This window comes from Sus scrofa, chromosome 6, assembly GCF_000003025.6.
Source record: "Sus scrofa isolate TJ Tabasco breed Duroc chromosome 6, Sscrofa11.1, whole genome shotgun sequence".
Taxonomy (NCBI): domain Eukaryota; kingdom Metazoa; phylum Chordata; class Mammalia; order Artiodactyla; family Suidae; genus Sus; species Sus scrofa.
Genome location: NC_010448.4, coordinates 35,030,813 through 35,052,251, shown reverse-complemented (window position 1 = coordinate 35,052,251; position 21,439 = coordinate 35,030,813). Strand labels below are relative to the sequence as shown.

The 21,439-nt window shown below is 53.1% G+C and overlaps 1 protein-coding gene across 2 annotated transcripts in view; it reads right to left on the bottom strand.

Moving 5' to 3' along the window:
* The window catches only part of ZNF423 (zinc finger protein 423), a 370,410-nt gene that overhangs the window by 247,444 nt on the left and 101,527 nt on the right, over positions 1-21,439 (bottom strand). The window lies entirely within an intron of this gene.

The window sequence follows — 21,439 nt, the reverse complement described above, 5'->3', positions numbered from 1 at the left end:
CCATTTCACAGATAAAGCACCTGGCATTCAGCCAAGGGGGTGCAACATCCCCTGCACCCTGCAGATGTTATTTCCACATCCTGACTCCCGCCCTGCACGCTCCCCGGCACAGCTGGGGGAAATGGAGCCCAGACTCAATCTGAGATGAATAGGACCCAACAAGAACGTGTAAATCAAAGTGCAAAAAACAGCATAGTAAATCCAACACAGAGAATAATTCAGTAATCCCAATAAGCGTCAGTGGATTAAACTTGTCCATGAAAATACAGAGACTCGGACTAGAAAATCAGAGCGCATGCTGTCTCTTCTCACAGCCCATCCTGGAGAACAGACCTACCCATGCAGAAACTGGTGCTGATTTGAACTAAGGAGAGAGGAGTTCCCATTGTGGCTCAGCATTAATGAACTTGGCTAGTATCCATGAGGATGTGGGAGCCATCCCTGGCCTCACTCAGTGGGTTAAGGATCCAGCGTTGCCATGAGCGGTGGTGTAGGTCACAGACGCAGCTCGGATCCCACATTGCTGTGGCTGTGATGTAGGCCGGCAGCTATGGCTCTGATTCGACCCCTAGCCTGGGAACTTCCACAGGCAAAGGGTGAGGCTTTAAAAAAATCAAAAAAGAAAGAAAAGGAAAGAAACCAAAGAGAGAAATCTCTATTAGGTGTAAAGCTATCAATGCCAACCCCTATGCATATGCATAGGTGTGTATCTGCACATATGTGGCACCTGTCACATCACGGTTACAGAAAAAAGGCTTCAGCCTCCAACCTATACATCCCCGAGGACAGGTCACCAAAGCAAGAAAGAGAAACAAAGCAAAGGACGCATTCAATGTGAGGTAGAAGCCACGGGCCTATCAATATTTCAATTTAGAAACAGACAGTGTTATAAGGGCTGTGTTCCTCCCGTCTGCATGGAACATGCACTTCCAAGCACCCGGCATTGAGAACCTCCGAAGACAAATCAGCTCATTGGAGAGCCAGCTGCCGCCTTCCGTGGCGGGGAACGTGGCATGACATGCCGCTTGGAACTGCGCAGAGGCAGTAAAAATCAATGTTTCCATTTGTGGCCCATCAAAACATCTCTCTTCTTACCAATTAAGGGATGTACAATTTTTAGGTTCTTTTATTATCAGAACACGCCAACTCCTGGCAATACAAAAATCCCATTAAAAGCCAGGCAGCATATTTATCTCAGGAAATCTGATCTGCTGCAGCAGCGGCGGCGAGAAATAGAAAGCAAAGAAATGAGAAATATCATTTGGAGCCTTCAACATTATAAGTCATCCCCCAACCATGGTGACACAAGGAAGCGCCCATCTCTGAAATTCCTCATTTATATAGTCTCTTCCCTTAATAATAAAGAAAAAAATTGTTCTGAAGGGGGGAGAAAAAAGAACCATAATTCCCACTTTATCTACTATACCAGCTCTCCAGATAATAAGTTACATTCAGCACCACGCCTGTGCTACTTTACTTAACACACAATTTAATAGACGTATTTAAATTACCCCCCTTTTTTTGCCGTATTTACTTGGCAGCACTTCCCATAATAGTTCATCTAATCCGCAACTGGAACCACAAACATTATAATGCATTTGATCTCTTTAAATCTGGTACATCCTGTTGACTCGGGGGTAGATAAATCAGAATGTCAACTCTTGGGTTTTTATAAGGCAAAAACCCATAAAGTCATCCAAGAGTATAAATCTGTTTTAAGCAACTGTCACCTCCCCTGCCGCTGTCTTCTGATGGGAAGCTGCGCGGAAAGAGGCGGGAGAGGGGAGGCAGGCGACCTCATAACCTAGAGGTGACGTGTCCTGAAGACGTTTTAAGGAGCAGGACTTCCCTGGAAACCCAGTCCCTGGGGGTCCCCCCGCTGCTGCATCAGCAGAATCAGGACCTAGCGAGAGGAAGCCCTCCATCCCGCTCAAGGCTTCACTCTGCAAGGCACTCTCATAGCTGCAGGCTCTGAACCTCAAAATTGGGGGTGGGGGCGGGGCGGGGGCAGGGAGAGTGAACTATTATTTTTCCATTGACAGATGAGAAAACTGAGGCTCTGAGCAGCCACCCAAAGCCAGGCACGGGATTGAAATGACAAGTTCTGATTGGAGCTGCTCCCCCTCCAACCCAAGGCTGTAGAGGCTGGTGGGTGGCGGTGGGAGGGCTGAGCACAGAGCTCTGAGGGAGTGGGGCCCCCTGGAGAGCTCTCTGGGTCTCCTCATTCCCAGGCCCACTGCTCAGAGAGGCCCTGGGGCCCTAAACAATGGACCTCCCCTACTCCCTTAGGTGGCCCTGCTGGCCCACATGGCACCTTCATCCAGCCCGGGAGCACCCCCCCCCCTCCGCCTGAGAGGCCTCACTCAGGGAGCACAGAGGAGGCAGAGCCCAGCGGCCACCACCAACCCTTCCCCGGTCCCCATCCCACGTGCAGACCTCCTGGGCCTGAACTACAGCTGACCCCCGGGTCCCTCCAACCACCCAGGCCGACAAAGCCAAGTCAGCAGCGTTCATTTCTTTTCCACCAGGGTTGGGAAGCACTTCCTGAAAATGGGCCGCTGGTGCCTTTCCCTCCAGGCCCACCCACGTTCTCTGGAGGGAGGCGGGGAGGGGGGCAGGGGGAGGCAGGGAAGCCCAAACTAAACAATTGCAAATAAAGCCACAAGCACAGGACAGGAAACAGAGCTGGCACCGCAAAGGCCAGCCTCTCCGTACATTAACCAAGCTCCCCACCCGCCCGCCTCACGCCCAACTAGTTGTTTTCTGATGTGCACGCCCCCAGCCTTCTGCCCAGGGGACCACCAGGAGCAACTAGCATTTACTGAGCACTTGCTGCATGCCAGGTACCTTCCAAGCACGGCCAGCCGGGCAGCCGTGCATGGAGCCCCATCACAGCCCCCTTTTACAAACGAGGAAACTGGGGGCTCTGTGGAGAGACAGTGCTTACACAAGGCCACGGCGACAGGTTTCACATACAGTTGTGTCCAACTCTCAGCCACTCTGCTACATGGTCACCCCACGGTAGCGCATCAACCGAAAAATGAGTGAGTGGTCAAGGAATCTGTCAACCCCCCCACCAAGGTCACCTGCAAGATCCTGGTCTCGGCCGCCAGGGTCCAGCAAGGGCTCCACTGACCTCTCTGACTTCACACTTGTCTCTGCAGCCACTAAGACCTTCATTCAATCCTTTGAACTTCACGTCTGAAAATCTTCACCCACCTCACTGGCTCCCCGCAGGCCTGAGCACCAAGGCCACAAGGTCCCCATCCTTCCCATCCTTCCCTTCCCTTTGTTGTCCGTGCACTTGGCGCTACGTTCACGCACACTTTTTTTTTTTTTTCTCTTGGCTGTTCCTGCAGCTCATGGAAGTTCCCAGGCCAGGGATCAAACCCACGCCTCACAGTTCCCGTCATGGCCAGCGGAAACAAATCCAACTAGGAACCATGAGGTTGCAGGTTCCATCCCTGGCCTCACTCAATGGGCTAAGGATCTGGCGTTGCCATGAGCTGTGGTGTAGGCTGCAGACCCAGCTAGGATCTGGTGTGGCTGTGGCTGTGGCATAGGCTGGCAGCTATGGCTCCGATTGGACCTCTAGCCTGGGAACCTCCATATGCCACGGGTGCAGCCCTAAAAATACAAACAAACAAACAAAACAAACCCGTGCCTCAGTGGCAGCCCAAGCCACCTCCGAGACAATGCCAGATGCTTAACCTGCATTAAGCATCAGTGGGAACCCCTACTCACACTTTTTCCAGGAGGATTTCTTGCTTTCTTTTTTTCGGGGGGAGGGTGCTTTTAGGGCCTTACCCTCGGCATATGGAAGTTCCCAGGCTAGGGGAACTTCCAAGCCACAGCAACGCCAGATCCGAAAAGCGTCTGCAAACTGCACCACAGCTCACGGCAATGCTGGATCCTTAACCCACTGAGAAGGCCAGGGATCAAACCCATGTCCTTATGGATACTAGTTGGGTCATTTCCATTGAGCCACGACGGGAACTCCCATCCAGGCGGATTTCTTACTCTCTGCCCTCCCATGGCAGCCGCATTTGCCCAGGACGGCAGCAAGAAGAGTCCACATATGCTGTTGGGGAGTGAACCCTCCCCCCTCTCCCCCAACAAGAAGAGGGATCTACGTCTCCTCCCTAATTCCCCTCTGGCTTGGTTGGCCTTGGTGGCACCCTTGAACCCTAGAAGGCAACTGAAACTAGAATGCAGTTTCCTCCAGGTCTCCTGGGACACAACCCCTGGGAAGGCAATCGCCCTACTAGGAGAAGCCCAAGCCACACGGAGAGAATGCAGGTGCTCCAGACGACAGACCCAGCTGAGCTCCCAGCTGCTGGCACTGCTGCCAGCCTAGGGAGCGCCCCTCCTTGCACACCCACCCACAGCAGTGTGACGGCAACCACATAGGAAATACTAAGTGAGACCAGCCCACAGAACTGTGCAAAGGAATAGCTGTTGCTTTAGGTCACTGAGGGTAGGGGTGGTTACATGGCAAGAGATAGCAGGGACACTGCCCCATAAGGACAGGAGTGGGTTGGGGTTTGTTTGGTACTCTTTCCCCAGCTCCCGGGACAGATACACAGCAGGCGTTCGGTAAATGGAGAATGAGCGAATTAAGTGGTTTCAAAGAAACAAGACTCTGAATTATCAAACAGGCAGGGACGGGGTCAGGGTGGGGGAGTGGTTACAGTGCTGTTTATTGTGTGATGATAAGTATTAGGTTCAACCATATGAAGTTGCCATCTTGATAGGTCAAAAAAGCCAAATATTGGAGTTCCCATTGTGGCTCAGCAGAAACAAATCCGACTAGCATCCATGAGGACGCAGGTTCAATCCCTGGCCTTGCTCAGTGGGTTAAGGATCCGGCATTGCCATGAGCTGTGGAGTAGGTCACAGATGCGGCTCGGATCCTGTGTTGCTGTGGCTGTGGTGTAGGCTGGTGGCTACAGTTCCGATTCAACCCCTAGCCTGGGAACTTCCGTATGCCACAGGTATGGCCCTAAAAAAAGCAAAAAAAAAAAAAAAAGGCCAATTATTGGCAATCAAAAAGGGTTCAACTGAATATATATGAGGCCACTCTGTCTTACCAACTTCTCCTACACAGGTGGAGCCCACCACCCACCACACCACACCTGTACACTCCATAACCCCAGAGTCCAAGACATGGACTTGGAGAACTTTCTACAAGCAAAGAGAGGCTGTTAAAAGACCCTCCGTCTTCATTGACTGTCATTAGAGAATAGCGAATTTTCCCCACTGCCGCCAAACAGCCCCACTGAGCCACTGCCCCTGAGAAAGGGATTTCATGCAAGATGACAATTCAAGAAGAACAGCGGGACCCTACAGAAAAGGTGTACAGCAAGTGACACTTAGCAAGAAAAGTAGTCCCATATCCCCTTGCGGGAAGAGGCAGCAGAGCCCTGGTGGGGATGGAGGGAGCGGGCTCTCTCTCCTGCCGCACCTCGAGAGAGGCTGACCACAGCAGGAGCACTTCCTGGTACCCTTCCACCGTCACATCCTCCCGTCCCAGCATCCCAGCAACCCTAAGACAGAGATACAACTGATCCCCCCGTTTTGCAGAGGGGGGAAGCAAGGCTCAGGAGCAAACCACACACCCTGGGAAGGGCAGAGTCTAGATTTGAACCCAGGCCTTCTGACTATAGATCCTGATTTGTAACCACTACACGGGAGGACAAAAAGGGAATGTTGTGACAGTGCTGAGCAGGGGACAGCTGGCGGAGTCCAGTGCCAGAGACAAGGAAAGTGGAGAGGCCCCAGGGGGCCAGGCTGCCCACAAGCTGCCAGGTCTGGGAACAGGACATTTCCTACCTTCTCAGCCGGGCTTCTTGCACCCATGAGTCAGGGCTTTTGAGGCCTCATCAATCCCCAGGACCAGCGAGAGCGGCTCGGGCCAAGAACACCAGAGGGGGGCTCTCCCCTCTGGCCCCAGCCCCCAGCCAGCATGCGGGAAGCCTGCTTCTTCTCCTTCCTGGGAGGGACCTGGGGATCACCCCGCCATCCGGGGGCCCAGGGCACCCTGAAAACCAATCAGGGACCACCACGGGGCCAGCATCTGGGACCCCAGGCTGAGCACCTGCCCGGCAGAGGCAGGAGGCTGGGAGAAGCCCCCACAGACCCAGAACAGAGAAGACAAGAGCAGAGGGTGAAAGGCGTGGGATAGCCCATTGGCAATCTCCTTCCTTCCTTCATCCCCCAAAGATCAATCGAGAGCTACTGGGTGGCTTAACAGACATGTATTTGCTGCCACATAAAGGATGCTCCCTGGTCTTCCATCTTGGTGTCCTCAAAGCCACACAAGGCCTGGCACAAACAAGAGGCTTCATCACCATGGGCTAAGTGAATGTGTGTCTCGCGAAGAAATGAACACCCAAGGGAGGTAGACACGGTACGTGCCGGAAGCCTGGACCAGCGTCCTTCAGGGTCCCAGCTCCAGGCTTAGCGCTGGGACCCCCCACCTCACCCCACAAGTTGACCCTGACCACGTCACTTGTCCCGCCTGAGGCTGATTCCTCACACGGCAACAAGCTGGATCGTGATGGACACAGACGGTGCTCTCCTGGCTCACAAGGTGCACACAGATACAGGGGACCCAGGAGCCCTGCGAGGCTTCAAGGAGCCCCGGGGGAGGCTGGAGCAAGAGCAGGTGGGCAGAGGAGGGTGTGGGCGAAAGTGCAAGGCCAGGATGCAGGGGGGGGCCAGAGAGGCGTGAAGGCCAGGAATGGTGCCAGGTGAGAGTCAGCCCTGGGGACCAGCAAGCCCTGGGACCATCTCCCCATCTCTTCCCGCAATCAGACCTGGACAGGAGACCACCTCCCTCCGCAGAATCAGAAACGGCCGGACAGTGAATTCTAGGCTCGTCCAGGGCCTGCCCAGAGAGTCCAACTGTACAGGGGGCACCAGGAGCACCAGTACAGAGGAGTCCAATGGAGGTGGAACCAAGCTGTTTCTGCACAAAGATGCTTATGAAGCCACCACACGCGTAAACAGCAGACAGCTGGAGTTGCATTCCGGGGCCTGTGTCCAGATGATGGAGAGAGAAGGGAAAAGAATCACAAGGAGTTCCCGTTGTGACTCAGCAAGTTACAAGCCCAGCTAGTATCCATGAGGACTCGAGTTCAATCCCTGGCCTCACTCAGTGGGTTAACAATCTGGCATTGCTGTGAGCTGTGGTGTAGGTCACAGATGGGGCTTGGATCGCACATTGCTGTGGCTGTGGGCCTGGGCTGGCAGCTGTAGCTCGGATTAGACCACTAGCCTGGGAACTTCCATATGCCGCAGGTGTGGCCCTAAAAAGCAAAAAAAAAAAAAAAAAGAAGGAGAAAAGAATCACGGACTCTAGAGTCAGGCTGTCTGGGTTCAAATGCACCTGCCACCACTTAACAGCTGGGAGACCTTGGATAAGTCGCTTACTCTGCCTGAGAAAAATTTTCAGGGTGTTCAATTATTTTAACAAGGTAGCAAGTATATGCAAAGCCCGATACCTGGCCACACTCAAGCTGAAACCCAAGAAAACAGTAGCTACAGTTACTGCCTTTGCTGCTGTTATCATTCAAACCAACGCATGAAGCATCATGACTAGGACCAGAGCTGGAGACTTCCTATCGCATAAGAGCTTCTGGCAGGAAGCCTCCTAGGCTTCTGAGGATGGAGACTGTCAGGGCACATGCTCCCCTGAAAGCCACAAAAATGTCCATCCAGACAAAAAAAAAAAAATCCGCTGGACCAGGAGAGGGACATCCTGGCTTCATGGCTGGGCTCCCCTTTCCACACTGTGTGACCTTGAGGAAGTGACAAGCCCACCTCCTCCAGGAACCGGCGGGACTCCTGCAGGGGGAGGTCTGTTTACAATTCACAAGCCCACCCGTCCCTCGCTCTCCCCTGGTCCCCGCACCGTCCACAATTGGGGTTCTCCCGGCAGAATTCACCGTCCAGGCAGGCGTCTACCGCTTCCAGAGTGTTTATCCTGGAGCAACATTTTGCTTTCATAGAGAATGCACACGCTGTCCTAGCAGCCCGTATGCTTCCTACGTGAAACGGCTTCACCAGCAGCACGTTCCCAGGGGCCAGTGTGGGAGGAAGCCCTTTCAGAACCTGGGCACCAGGTCAAACCCCTGGCTGAACCTCAGCTGGGCGTTCGGGCCCCGCTTGGCAAGGAGGGACACGTCTCTGCAAACACCCTCATACACACACCCGGGGCTGGTGGGATGGAGGAAGGGAGCTGGGCAAGGAGCCTGCCAACCCCAATTAGACGCTCTGCTTGTGCATCCACTGCTGGCCCCAAATTCCACAAGGCAGCCACTATTTATCTTCAGGTTTAAAATCTTTGCAGTGCAGGCAGCAGGGTAACATTTAACACTTAGCCTTAAAGGGGCCCCTTGGCAGCAGAGCTGTAGGCAAATATTTTAACACATAATTTGCTGTCCAAGTTGCACTTCTGAAATAAGGAAGCAACTTCCGTATGGCGGCCTTGGGAGGTGCGGGGGCAGGGGGGGGGAGCAGGGAGCACCCGTTGCTCCCCTGTCAGTGTTGATAGCTCTGTGGGTGGAGTTTCAAAGCCATGGACTGCATCACGCGAGCCGTGCCGGCATGCTCCATCCTGGCAGATGATGTGAGACTTGGGTGCAGGGCACCCCCCTTTCCTAGCCAGTGGTTGACCATGAAGAGACCAAGACCTTCCAGAGAATGTCTCTAAAGCCAAATGAAGCCGAAGCCCAAATGATTGGCAGTGCGTGGTCATCACTTTCCTCAGACCACACCTTCTGATTCATTTGCATCCTTCGCCCAAGGAGGTGAAGATGTAAGGTGTGGCCCAGGAAAGGAGATGTAACATTAGACCTACTTTATGGAGGGCAAGACTGAGGCTCAGACAGCTCACTCTGTCACTCGGATCATGAGGGCACCAAAGCGCACAACTCCAAGGCCCCCACCCTTGCACAAAGGAGCAGAATGGGCTGGGTGAGGATGGACCCCTACCCAAGGGGGTGGCCCCAGCTCAAATCCTCTACGTGGTCACCACATAGAAAAGAAAGACCCAGTACAGACATTCGCGGTTTTTCTTTTAAAAAAAAGGAGACCCATATTTTGATGTGAAATCGCTGGATTTTTAAATGCTGACTTCAAATTTTAAGACATGTGGCATGGGTGAAACAACAGGTCTTGAGGGGCTGGAGGCAGCCTGGTGGTGGGGGAGGGGGTCTCTGTCACAGGGCACACCCCGCAAGAGTCACCGGGCCCCCTTGAACCAGACAGGGCTTCGCAGCAATGAAAGTGTCCTTTCTTTAGAGATTCAAGTCTGGGTTCAAGTTCCTTCCTGTGTGACTTTGGCTGCTTACACGTCCAGGTCTGTTTCTTCACCTAGAAAATGAGGACCTTACCATCTCCTCACGTTCAGGTTGCAAAACGCTCCCTCTCAGGTGACTCTGCCCCAGGTCTCTGCCTCCCGGGCCAGGGTTAACAGTAAACTCCCCCAGAGCTGAAGTCCTATCAGGCACAAATCCTCCACATCTCTAGTCAGTCAGCAAACATTTTTCTGAGCACCTACAATGTGCCAGCTGCTCCTCTAGGTACTATAGATGCGCCAAAGAACAAAGCGCAGCTGCTTACCCGGCTGAGGCTGACACGGGTTGCAGGCACCTTGCTCCTGATGGGCAAATACCTGCTGAATGAATAATGCTTGACTCTCTGCTCCCAGGAATGTTCCAGTGCAAGTGCTGAGCTCAAGGCACAAAGGTAGAGATGGCAGCTCCCCCCACACCTGGCTCCCACCGATGATGGGTAAGGAAGCAGCAAAAAGAAATGATGCTCAATGGTAGGGAGGAAAAGTGGGAGGAGTGGAGCTGGAAGGGGAGAAACAGCTCCACCAAAAAAACACCCCCGCCAAAAAGGGAGAAAGAAATTATATTTTTCCAGCCAGTCCTTAACGGCGTTGCTCCTCCAAACCTCCCCATCTTAATAAAACTGATCTCGCCACATGCAGTAATGAAGAACAGTCAGACAAAGCCACCCTGGAACCATGAAAATTGTGCGCTGTTACCGCCTCGTGACCTCCTGAGGCGGTGACCACTCTGCCCTCTCCTCGCTGTCATGTTTTGTCTCCGAAGGCCGCTGGGAAGGAGGAGATGGAGAGGCCGGCCGGAGGTAGGCAGGGGAGGGAGGACGCGGGGCAGCGTGGGGAGCTCGATAAATCCAGCTAATTTGCGGCCAGCGCCCTGGCCTGGAGCGCCTAATTGCTCCCGGTCCAGGAGCAGAACTCAAGGCGAGGAGGCTGGGGAGGGAATCACCCCCTGGTGGCCGAGGCAGAAAGAGGAGCCCTGCGGGGGGAAGGAGGCTGGGGATGGACGTGTTCCCCAAAGACAGGACGGGCAGCCAGGCTAGGCAACAGTGGCTCAGGGTCAAAGGCAAACGCAAGCAGCACAGACGGAGCCCATTGCCCCGGGACCACGCTGAGGTTGCCTAGGATCCAGGCATGGGCCACGGAGCAGAAATGTTTAAAACGGGGCACCTTGGTGACTCTTCACTGTGCCAGGGGCACAACGCTGACAGTTACCCCCACTCTGCCTGCTGTAGACGCCGAGCGGAGCTTCACAGATGGAGTTTCACGGTGGAAGCAGGAAGTGGGCAAAAGGACAATGAAACTTCATCCCCACAGGGTCAGCCTCCGACACGCACTCTGGGTGCTCCTGGGCACCCCTCTTCCCTCTTACCACAGCTGTCATGGTCCTTCTCTTTGTAGGACAATCCCACAGTCCCTGTGCTAGCAGGCAGGCTCTGGAAGGCAGGGTCAACACCAGTTTTGTTCACCTGGCTCCCCCTCCTTCATCCAGACCTCCCCCCCCCACCTCCCGAAAGGCCTGGCACGCAATATATGATGCTCAATAAATGGACATGAACGAGGCAGTCCAGAAGGGGCCTTCCTATCCCAGCATTTCTTTTTCTTTCTTTCCTTTTTTTTTTTTTTTGGACCTTTAATGCCGCAGGTACAGTCTAAGGAAGTTCCCAGGCTAGAGGTCAATCAGAGCTGCAGCTGTCAGCCTACGGCACAGCCACAGCAACACAGGATCCCAGCCCCATCTGTGATCTACGCAGCAGCTTGCAACAACCCAGGATCCTTAACCGACTGAGGGAGGCCAGGGATCGAACCTGAATCCTTGCCGACACTACGTTGGGTTCTTAACCTGCTGAGCCACAATGGGAATTCCTACCCTAGCATTTCAAGGTCCAGCTATGGGTCTGTACCTCTCTGGGGAAAGTCGAGACCGTGGAAACTAAGCCAGAAACAGCCCCCGGGTCCTGCTCACTGCCCCCTGACTCTCGGAGTGGAAAGGGACTCCCCATCTTTGGACCTTAGGAGCGTTGCTATAACCCACTGGCCAGCTGCCCACCCTACCCCACCCCCCGGTGACCCTCCAGCCCAAGGTCTCCCATCCAGCCCCAGTAGGGCCTGGGAGGCCAGGAACCCCACTCCCTCCAGCCACGGCAGTGAGGCTGCGTAGAGCCTTTAAAAATCAGCAGGCTGCGGGGCATGGACACAGCCTGATGCAAGGCCAGTGCCAGGGAACGCTGAAGTGGCACCTGGACAAGAGGGAGCGCGGGTGATGAAGTGGTTTCACCTCGTTGTTGCTGCTGAGGGAGAAGCCAGCGGTGCACAGATGGCTTCTTGGAAGCCGCTCCCAGGGACCCCACCGAGGGAGGGCGGAGGCCCGCCCCCTGCAAGGACCCTCACCCCCAACCCCGCCTAACTTCATGAGCTCACTGAGGCCTGCCCGCTTTCTGCTGACTTCCCTCCAGCCCCCAGGAGGAGGCCCGCTCCCACAAGGTGGGCTGTGAGGCATTCCGGAAGTCTCTAGAAACCTGGGGCCAAAGGCAGCTGACAGGACAAAGCCTCAGCACGTCCAAGGGGCCACAGCGGGAGCTGGACCATTCATCAGGCGGAAGGCCCCTCTCTCCCTGGGGATGCATCGAGGTGGGGAGTGGGCCCCTGCCTACACCCGCCAATCAGAGCAAAACCTGCTTGGAGCCTAGGCAGAGCCCAGACCTGGAGAGGATTAACCACAGGTCAAAGGTCAAGTGGGCAGCACCAAGGACACTTCCAGACCCACCCCAGGGGCCTGACCGCCATGGCCAATATCCGCATGATCTATATGCAGACGCACACCCGTGCCCCATCACCACCCCCTGCCCATCCTCAAACCGTCACTTAACTCGAATTTCAAACTGCTCGCGATGTTCTTTAGTCAACATGAAGCAGAAACCTTTTATTAAATGCTGCTAATTTTTTATTGATCACACTGTGAATCATTTCATTTTCCATTACCACAAATGTCTCCTATCAGGACTCCACACTTACGCTTCTTTATTCAGTCTCGAGCAACTTGTCACTTTTAATCAGGTTGCCGTTTCCACATTGCTCAAAAATTAGAAAGCGGGGGGTCTCTGTATCATTACTGCTTTTGTTTAAAAAAATTAAAAAAGTTTCCATACAGGAAAGGTTATTATACTTGGAATAAATATACATGAATCAAATTCAAATGAAATCCCTCCCTGACTCTAACCAATGTTAGCATTAGCTTTTATAATTTTTTTAGGTTTATTTTCACGGAAAGACTATTCATAATTATTGCTCCTACTCTCCCCAAACACTTATGTTACGAAAGTGTGAAATGTCTTCTAACACAAAGACAGATCTCTGGGAAGTAATTACAGAAATGCATTCAGGAGCAATAATTCTATATTAGCTGTCAGCAGCCGACATCCTCTGAAAGGCACTTGTTATGAAGGAATTATTTGTGTCACCATTGAAGGCATGGCAGACGAGCCCACACTCAAAGGCTGCGTTTGACCAGAAGCTCGGGCTCCCTCATCAAGGGTCAAATTAAGTTTAAATCATTACCTTGAAGCCAAGCAAACGCGTACCTGACTGTCTATTGTGGAGCCGGTTTTTGAGACGCACTCAAGTGCGACGTGGTCTTCCTGTTCCCAGCGTGGTGCAATTACCCTGAGTCTCAAAAGGATTCTGCCAGGAGCTTGTCACAATAGGGAGAGAGGAGGTGGCAGGGTGTCTGTTAAATGCTAACTCATGTCACCAAACAGAGTTTTCAAGAATTATAAATTGCCGAGATGCCTCGCAGCTCACCCCCTCGCGTTAAGAAGAGCCCAGGATATGATCAAGAAAGCCAAAGAATTTGCATCAAAGGCAGGAAAGGACTCTGTGGGGAGCCCGCGGAGATGCAGCTGGGGGGACAGGGACCCAGTGGACTCTCTCCTCATCCCGCTGAAGGTACAACTAGGGTCTGGGCGCTGATGCCAGCTCCCTCTGCACTGGGGGAGTATCCTGAGATGAAGGTACATGGCCGCACCACTGGAGGGGACCAAGGAGATGCCATTTTTGTCTGAGCTTTGCCCCCAAACTCTTTTCTGGGGGGCTTTTTAGGGCCACACCCACAACATATGGAAGTTCCCAGGCTAGGGGTCGAATCAGCGGCAGCTTGCGGCAACACCATAACCTTAACCCACTGAGCGGGGCCAGGGATCAAACCTGCACCTTCATGGATACAAACTGAGTTCATTACCACTGAGCCACAACAGGAACTCCCAACTCTTCTTTTTTTTAATTTTTTCTTTTTTTTTTTGGCTGTGCCCACAACATGTGGAAGTTCCCAGGCCAGGAATGGAATCCTCACCACAGCAGCGACGTGAGCTGCTGCAGTGACAATGCTGGATCCTCAACCCACTGCACCACAGAACTGTCCCCAACTCTTGGCGTGACCTTGGGCCAGTCCAGCCCTCTCCTCTCTGAGCCTCAGTCTCCCCATCGGTAAAACATTCTGTGCCAGCGTTGTGTTGAGGGTATTAGCTGAGTGACTAGAAACCAGGAAGCTGCAGCCTTAGCCCCCTCTTGGCCGGGAGCCTTGTTCTCCCACCTCTACGATAGCGGGACTGATTCTGGAGCCATTAAAGGAGCCGCCCGGGGAGAAAGCATGGAGAGAAGGGCAAAGGATCTTCCCAGTTCCCTGGGGTCCACGGACACAGCAGGGGATTGCTGAGTCCACCCCCCAAGCCTCAGTTTCCTCATCTCTAAAATGGACACACTGAAGATCACTGCCCTGGATTGTGCTCATAAATTAAAGTGTGAGGCACAAACCTGGGCTAACCTGCTCCCCTACTGTTGTTGCCAAGGAGACAGGTGCTTTCGAAGACAACTCAGGGCCAAAAGCAAAAGAGTCACTTCCTCTTAACCACGTGGGGCCGAACTACCCTAGGCAGAACCCACAGTTCCCTGTCCCACCAAGACATTTTCTGGAACCCCTGGTTTCCCAGTTACCTCAAGTGACGATGGGGTGAGCAGAGCTGACTGACAGACGGAGCGAGGGGGCAAAGGGTGTTTGAGCCCTGTCCTTTGACCCAGTCATTTCATAGCAAGGTACACCTGCCAGAACATTCCTGTCCCTAAGAGTGAGGACATCCACTCCAGAATTATTTGTAATAGCCCCCCAATCCCCAAATCAGATTGCAGCTACAGATCCATGACAGGAGAGGGACAAACTGTGGTACCTTCACAGAGTGGGCACCATGCAGCAATTAAAACCAGTAACACAGAGATTTTAGGAGTTCCCGTCATGGCTCAGTGGCAAGGAATCTGACTAGCATCCATGAGGATGCAGGTTCGATCCCTAGCCTCGCTCAGTGGGTTAAGGACCAGCGTTGCTATGGCTCTGGCATAGGCAGGCAGCTACGGTTCCGGTCAGAACCCTAGCCTGAGAACCTCCATACGCCATGGGTGTGGCCCTAAAAAGACAAGAAAGAAAAAAAAAGCAGATTTTATTGATACAGATATTTTGTTGACACAGATTACTCCTATATCAACAAGGAGCAATCTTCCAAACATCACTGAGAGGGAGAAAAAGCAAGTTGCAAAGATAAACTATGGTAATATGATAAAATACAACATTTATGGAAAGTCTAAAACATCTATACCAATAGTATCGATACCTCATTCATCCAAATCTCGAGAAGAAAGACATGCATGGAAATGATAAATGCCAGGCCTGGGGGGAGGGAGAGGAAAACGACTGGGAGCTCCGGTGGGTGAACGGTGCGGCCTGGCCATTATTCTCTTTTATGTACATGAAATATTTCATGATAGAATAAAACTATTGCTGAGCCACTAAAACTATTTAAAAGCACAAATGGTGAGTGAATTGAGGAATCACAAGGAAGCAGAGAATTTTAGACGGAGAAGGTCTCAGAGAAAGGATAGCTTTCAGAATGCAAGATTCAAGATTCTGTTCCGACGCCATGTGGTAAGCTAGTGGAAGGGCCGGGGCTGGTCCTCTGGTCTGGGGATCCTACCTCAGCCCTGTGCTCCTCCCTCTCCATCCAGAAGGACAGGGGTGGACAGGGAGAAGCAGAGGAGGGAGGGGAGTTTCTGGCTTGAAAAAATAAATGGTTTGGAGTTCCCGTCGTGGCGCAGTGGTTAACGAATCCGACTAGGAACCATGAGGTCGCGGGTTCGGTCCCTGCCCTTGCTCAGTGGGTTAAGGATCCGGCGTTGCTGTGAGCTGTGCTGTAGGTTGCAGACACAGCTCGGATCCCGCGTTGCTGTGGCTCTGGCGTAGGCCGATGGCTACAGCTCCGATTCGACCCCTAGCCTGGGAACCTCCACATGCCGCAAGAGCGGCCCAAAGAAATAGCAAAAAAGACAAAATAAATAAATAAATAAATAAATGGCACCTATGGACTTGGCTCTACCTAGGTAGGAACTTCTGTTTTGTTCACTGCAAAATCCCCAGCAATTACAGTACCTGGCACAGAGTAGGTACATGATAACTGTGTGCTCAGTGAATGAATGAACGAATATGGACGGAGATGAATTAAAGTCACGCCCCTCCATTCCTTACAGCAGACCCTCTCGACAGGATCCCTTTGCTGCACAGCACCAAGGCAGTCCGTTTTTAAGCAAATGCAGATTTTCCAACTCTGAGTCTTTAAAAAATAAAATGAAAAAAATCAAGGCTCCAACTCTGACTTCTCACCAATTTTCTGACCCTCCCCATGGGCAGGCTGAGATTGTGAGTCACAGCTGAGACTGGAAAACCACCTTTGGGAAGATGAGAATGGAAAACCGTCTCATTTAAGGAGGAGCCAGGTACTGCCTAAAATGCGTCCCTGCCCTCCACACCCCCCCCCGCCCCCACCCCTTCCATGAATGCACAGCAAATGGAAAAAATTACTCAAACTCTCTCTGCTGGAGTGCGTCTGATGGCTGGGCCGACCGAAAGGAGCCGGTTGCTAAGAAATCACACCGGGCGACGTCAGATAATCACTTGCTACAGGCGAGATATGGCTGGGGTCAGAGTCCAAACAGTTTTTGGAACTCTTTCTGGCAAAGCCCCTTTTCTGTGCAGGAAGAAGAGGAAAAGGAGCCATCTTGTCGGGCACCCCCTGAGATGCCTCCCCTATGAGGCAGGGCAGCTCATCAGCTTCAATGACAGATAAGGAAAGGGAGCGCTGGGGAGGGTCAGGGCACACAGCTAGAGGATCACAGAGCAGGGACTCCAGTCTCCCATTGGCCGCTGCTCCTTCCAAGCATGGACGTGCCTCCCAGGCTGCCAGGTCTGGGCTGCAGATGCAGCCTGCAGCCTTCCCACGTGGAGGACGCCTAGTGTCCATGGGGTCTGGGCCGTGCCATCTCATCTCAGCCACATGACATAAAGAGATGAGGCAGGTGGATGTCACCTCCTTGTCCAACCAAGGTACTACCCCTGGAGGGTGACCAGTGGGGTACCAAGATCCACCAAAGGCATGGGTCCCAGGGAGTGAGGCCCATGGGAGACCCCAGCTAAGAAGGGCACGGGGACCCCAGGGTGGTTGCAGGAAAGACCGAGGCCAGCCCAGAAATGCCCATGCTGCAGTGTCAGCCCATATTTCCCACAGAAATCCATGATTCCTGCCCTCAGCGCTGATGCTGGAACCTCACTTTGTCCCCGGAACCGTTTCTGTATTTCCGAGTTCTCTTCCCTTCCCACAAAAATGAGGCTTTACTATAATTTCTGATGACAAAGATACCTGCGTCCAGGGTCGCACGGAAAGGTATCAAGAAAGCAGTCAAAGTCACCTGAAATCTCCCACTTAGAGGTGTGCGCTGTGACCCCTTCGATGAACGAGACCTCGCCTTTCCGGACACACGCGGTGATCCCTCAACGAGAGGGGAGTCCTGAGCTGCACGCCCACTCGTAACCTTTTCACGCTTTGCACAGAGAGCATCACTTTCTTGGGGTCTCAGCACCTGCCTCAACAGCTTCATCCAGAGGGAAATCTCACGCTTCCCAACTCCCAGTTAAATCTAAACAGGTCCCAGAAACACACAGGGCGGGGGGAAGGTGGGCTTGTTCAACCTTAGAAAAAGGTACCTTGTTCTGAAAATGGGTTCGCCCTGGAGTCTTTGGGTTAACAGCATGGTTTCTGGAAATACAGGTCAAGGGCTACCTTGCATCACCTGGAGGGGGATCTTATTAAAATGCAGACGACAAATCAGCAGCCCCTCTCTGAATATGAAGCCCGGAAATCGGTATTTAGCAAGCCTTGCTCTATCCCCGCCCCTAGTACTGCCCCAGTGTCATTAAAATAGAGTTGAAATAATAATGATTCTTAGGAGTTCCCGTTGCAGCTCAGCTGTAAGGAACCCGACTAGTATCCATGAGGATATGAGTTGGATCCCTGGCTTTGCTCAGCGGGTTAAGGATCTGGCATTGCTGTGAGCTGCGGTGTAGGTCACAGATGCAGCTTGGAAACCACGTGGCTGTGGTTGTGGCGTAGGCCAGCAGCTACAGCTCTGATTGGACCCCGAGCCTGGGAACTTCCATATGTTGCAGGTTTTTGGCCCTAAAAAGGATTAAAAAATAATAATAATGCTTCTCCAACACAATTTTTCAACCACCACATTGGACCAGAAGGCTAACGATGATTCCCATGAAAAAGAACTGGCTGGTGCACCAGCCCTGATGCACGGGGTCAGGTCTGCGGGATGGCACTGCCCCGCACTCAGCCTTCCTCTCTCTACGCCATCCTGGCCCAGCACTGCCCACTGCATCTGTGCTGGGGACAAAGGACCGCAGTGGAGCACGTGGGCAAGTGGCCTTGAAAAGAAGGATGCCCTCAGCCTGTGACCCTGCAAAGAGATCCAAGAGCCCCGTCTCTGGGGAACACTCGCTCATGTGCACACGCGTACACGCTCATGCACACTCGCCATCCCAGTCCTGCTCGGTGGGAGTGACCGGAGCCTTCACACCCACTAATCCCAGGGGAAGTTTAGGAGATTCCCACTTGGAGAATTCTCAGTTGGTGGCTTCCTTTCCTCTCTTCTCCATCAAACAGCACAGGAAGTTTTTTCCTTTCTGAGTCACGAAATTGGGAGGCTTCCTGGGTTTCATCACTAACAGCTAAGCATGGGGCCCAAGTCACTCCTGCCCGCCCCCAGGGGCTGGGCCAGGTTTCCAGGAAGCCCCTGCTTCTTCTGTCCTTGGAGGAGCCCAAGTGGGGGAAATGAGCTGGAGGTTTCTGGGAATTAGGCCCCTCTGGGAGACACCTTTCCCTCTCTCTGTCGGCTCTGAATCACAGAAGGCTACACCAGCAGCCACAGGAAGGAGGGCCAAGCCCCCAGGGCCAGCCTCAGAAGAGAGACACGGGAGCATTTAAGACAGATCCATTCATTCACACAACACTTAGGGAGACCTACGATGCGCCAGGGCCCGTCCCAGGGCACAGCAGGGATATGGAGGCAGGCAGCCCCGTCTAGAGCAGTTTACCCCCCAATCAGGGAGAGAGACGGCGGATACACAGGTAACAAATCACTTCCACGAATGACTGGGAATTTAAACAAATGGTGCGGGAGTTTGCGTCATAGCTCAGCGGATTAAGAACCTGCCATAGTGTCCGTGAGGATAAGGGTTCCATCCCTGTCCTCGCTCAGTGGGTGAAGGATCCTGCGTTGCTGTGAGCTATAGCATACGTCACACATGCAGCTCAGATCTGGCATTGCTGTGGCTGTGGTGTGGGCCAGCAGCTGCAGCTCCAATTCAACCCCTGGTCTGGGAATCTCCATATGCCACAGGTGCAGCCGTGAAAAAAGAAAAAAGAGGTGGAAAAAAGAGGGGCGGGGACTGGGGAAGCTGGCTTTGGCGGGGGTGGGGAGGGCGTCAGGAAGGGCACCTCTTCAGGGGGGGCATGAGCTGAGCTGCAGGAGACAAGAAGGAATCAAGCTACCGAAACATGCAGAAAGGCATTCTGAGGCAAGGAGAGAGAGCACAAAGGACCCTGAAGTGCTGGAGCATCGGGTCCATTCCAAGAAGTGAGAGGACGGCAGCGTGTCTACAGCCGGAACAGGGAGTGCAGTCTTGGGCCAGATCCTGATGGGACACTAACTGGGAAGGAGCACAGAATCAGTGCATCTTTTTCTTGTGGGGGGGGTGTGTGTGTCTTTTTAGGGCCACACCTGCAGCATATATGGAAGTTCCCAGGCTAGGGGTCAAATCAGAGCTACAGCCGCCAGCCTACACCACAGTCACAGCAACACCAGATCTGAGCCCCATCTGCGACCTACCCCACAGCTCCCGGCAACACCGGATCCTTCACCCACTGAGCGAGGCCAGGGATCAAACTTGTATCCTCATGGATACTAGTTGGATTCGCCTCTGCTGAGCCACAACAGGAACTCCGAGAATCAGTGCATCTTGATTTAAGGCAAATATGAAAAATCCCAAGTGAATCTGGATAGACCGAGGGTGGTCGTGAACAGATTAAACAGTGGCGGGAAGCCTCCAGACTTTAATTCATCTTGGGTCAAATGGTATTGGCAAACTTTTCAAACACCAGAAGGCCATGTCAGCAGAATGCAGTGGCTCTGGGCAAAAGTGCGGTGGCTGGGGCACAGGCTGCCTGGTCAGACCTGGGTTCGAATCCCACCATTACTGCAGCCACACAAGTGTTCTGATTTATCAAAGATGCAATTATATTCAGAGCCATGCTGGTCTTCCAAGTGTCAGACCACACAGACACACACACACACACACACACACACACACACACACAGCCCCCACTTAACAATATAATGACGAGATCTACCTCACCAAATGGTGGGGTGAGGGGTTGCCCAACTTTGACGGTGATGGGGCTTTCGCCTCCCCTCAAGGGCAAAGCTCTTAGCCAAGACCCCAGAGCATGGAAGCAGCATAATAAGAGCCTCAAACTCATCTGGGGACCCCTAGTCTTTCCCACTCAGGCTATCTTCACCCGTCTCAGGATGCTCACCTCCAAATTGAGCTTCGAGAGAGGAAAAGCTGGACCGAGGGGGCCATCACTGGGGGACAGCATCGCCCACCCTACCCATTAGCCCAGGAATCTAAGAATCTGGGCCACTGTGTCAGGGCTGGAGCCCAGGAAGGCATTTGAAACAGGTGGCATGGTGCAGCACCCAGCTTCCACGGATGCCAACAAACAACTGTACCCATAGGGGGACCACAACGCTGGCCTTCTCCTGACCCCACAGTGCTGGGCTCAAGCTGGGTGGCACTCAGCACCCCTGAACAGGAAGCTGCCATGCTTGTCCTGTCCACAGAGCATGTCCAGACTTCCCAGCCCAGCACCAGCAACTTGAACAATTCAAGGGCCTGGGAGTCCCCACCAGGACCGGTCACCAGCTCTGACAGGGGAACCATCGTCAGAGAACTCTAGCCCTGGATAGGTCTCTGAGCATCTGGCCCTTTAAAAAAAAGGGGGGGGGGAGCAGGGGGAGTTCCTGTCGTGGCTCAGCGGAAATGAATCTGACTAGTAACCATGAAGATGCGGGTTCGATCCCTGGCCTCAAACAGTGGGTGAAGGATCCAGCGTTGCCGTGAGCTGTGGTGTAGGTCGCAGACACGGCTCGGATCTTGTATTGCTGTGGCTGTGTGCAGGACGGTGAATACAGCTCCAATTCGACCCCTAGCCTGAGAACATCTATATGCCGCAGGTACAGCCCTAAAAAAAATTTTTTTAATTAAAAAAAAAAAGACAAGGCCAGAAGTTTGGGTTTCATAGCTTCTCCCTGTGCGACCTGACAGAGACACTGCACATCCCACCTCTCACTACCTTCTTTTAGTCCCCTGGGCACTCAGGACCTTATTGCATTTATTGCTCCCTGTCTCCTAACCCCCAATCCAACGTAAGCTCCAGGAGGGCAGGAATCTCCACCTGGGGTCATTGATTAAGGCTTGGCCTTGAGAAGGTTCTCAACAAGGTTCGTTAAACTAAGTAATTTGGGGGGTTCATTACGTGCTCAATAAACATGAGACGGGGGCTGCCGCCAGGGTCCAGGCTGTTTGGGAAGAAGATGAGCCTCCCGTCCCTGGAGGCATTCAAGCAGAGCATGGAAAAACACATA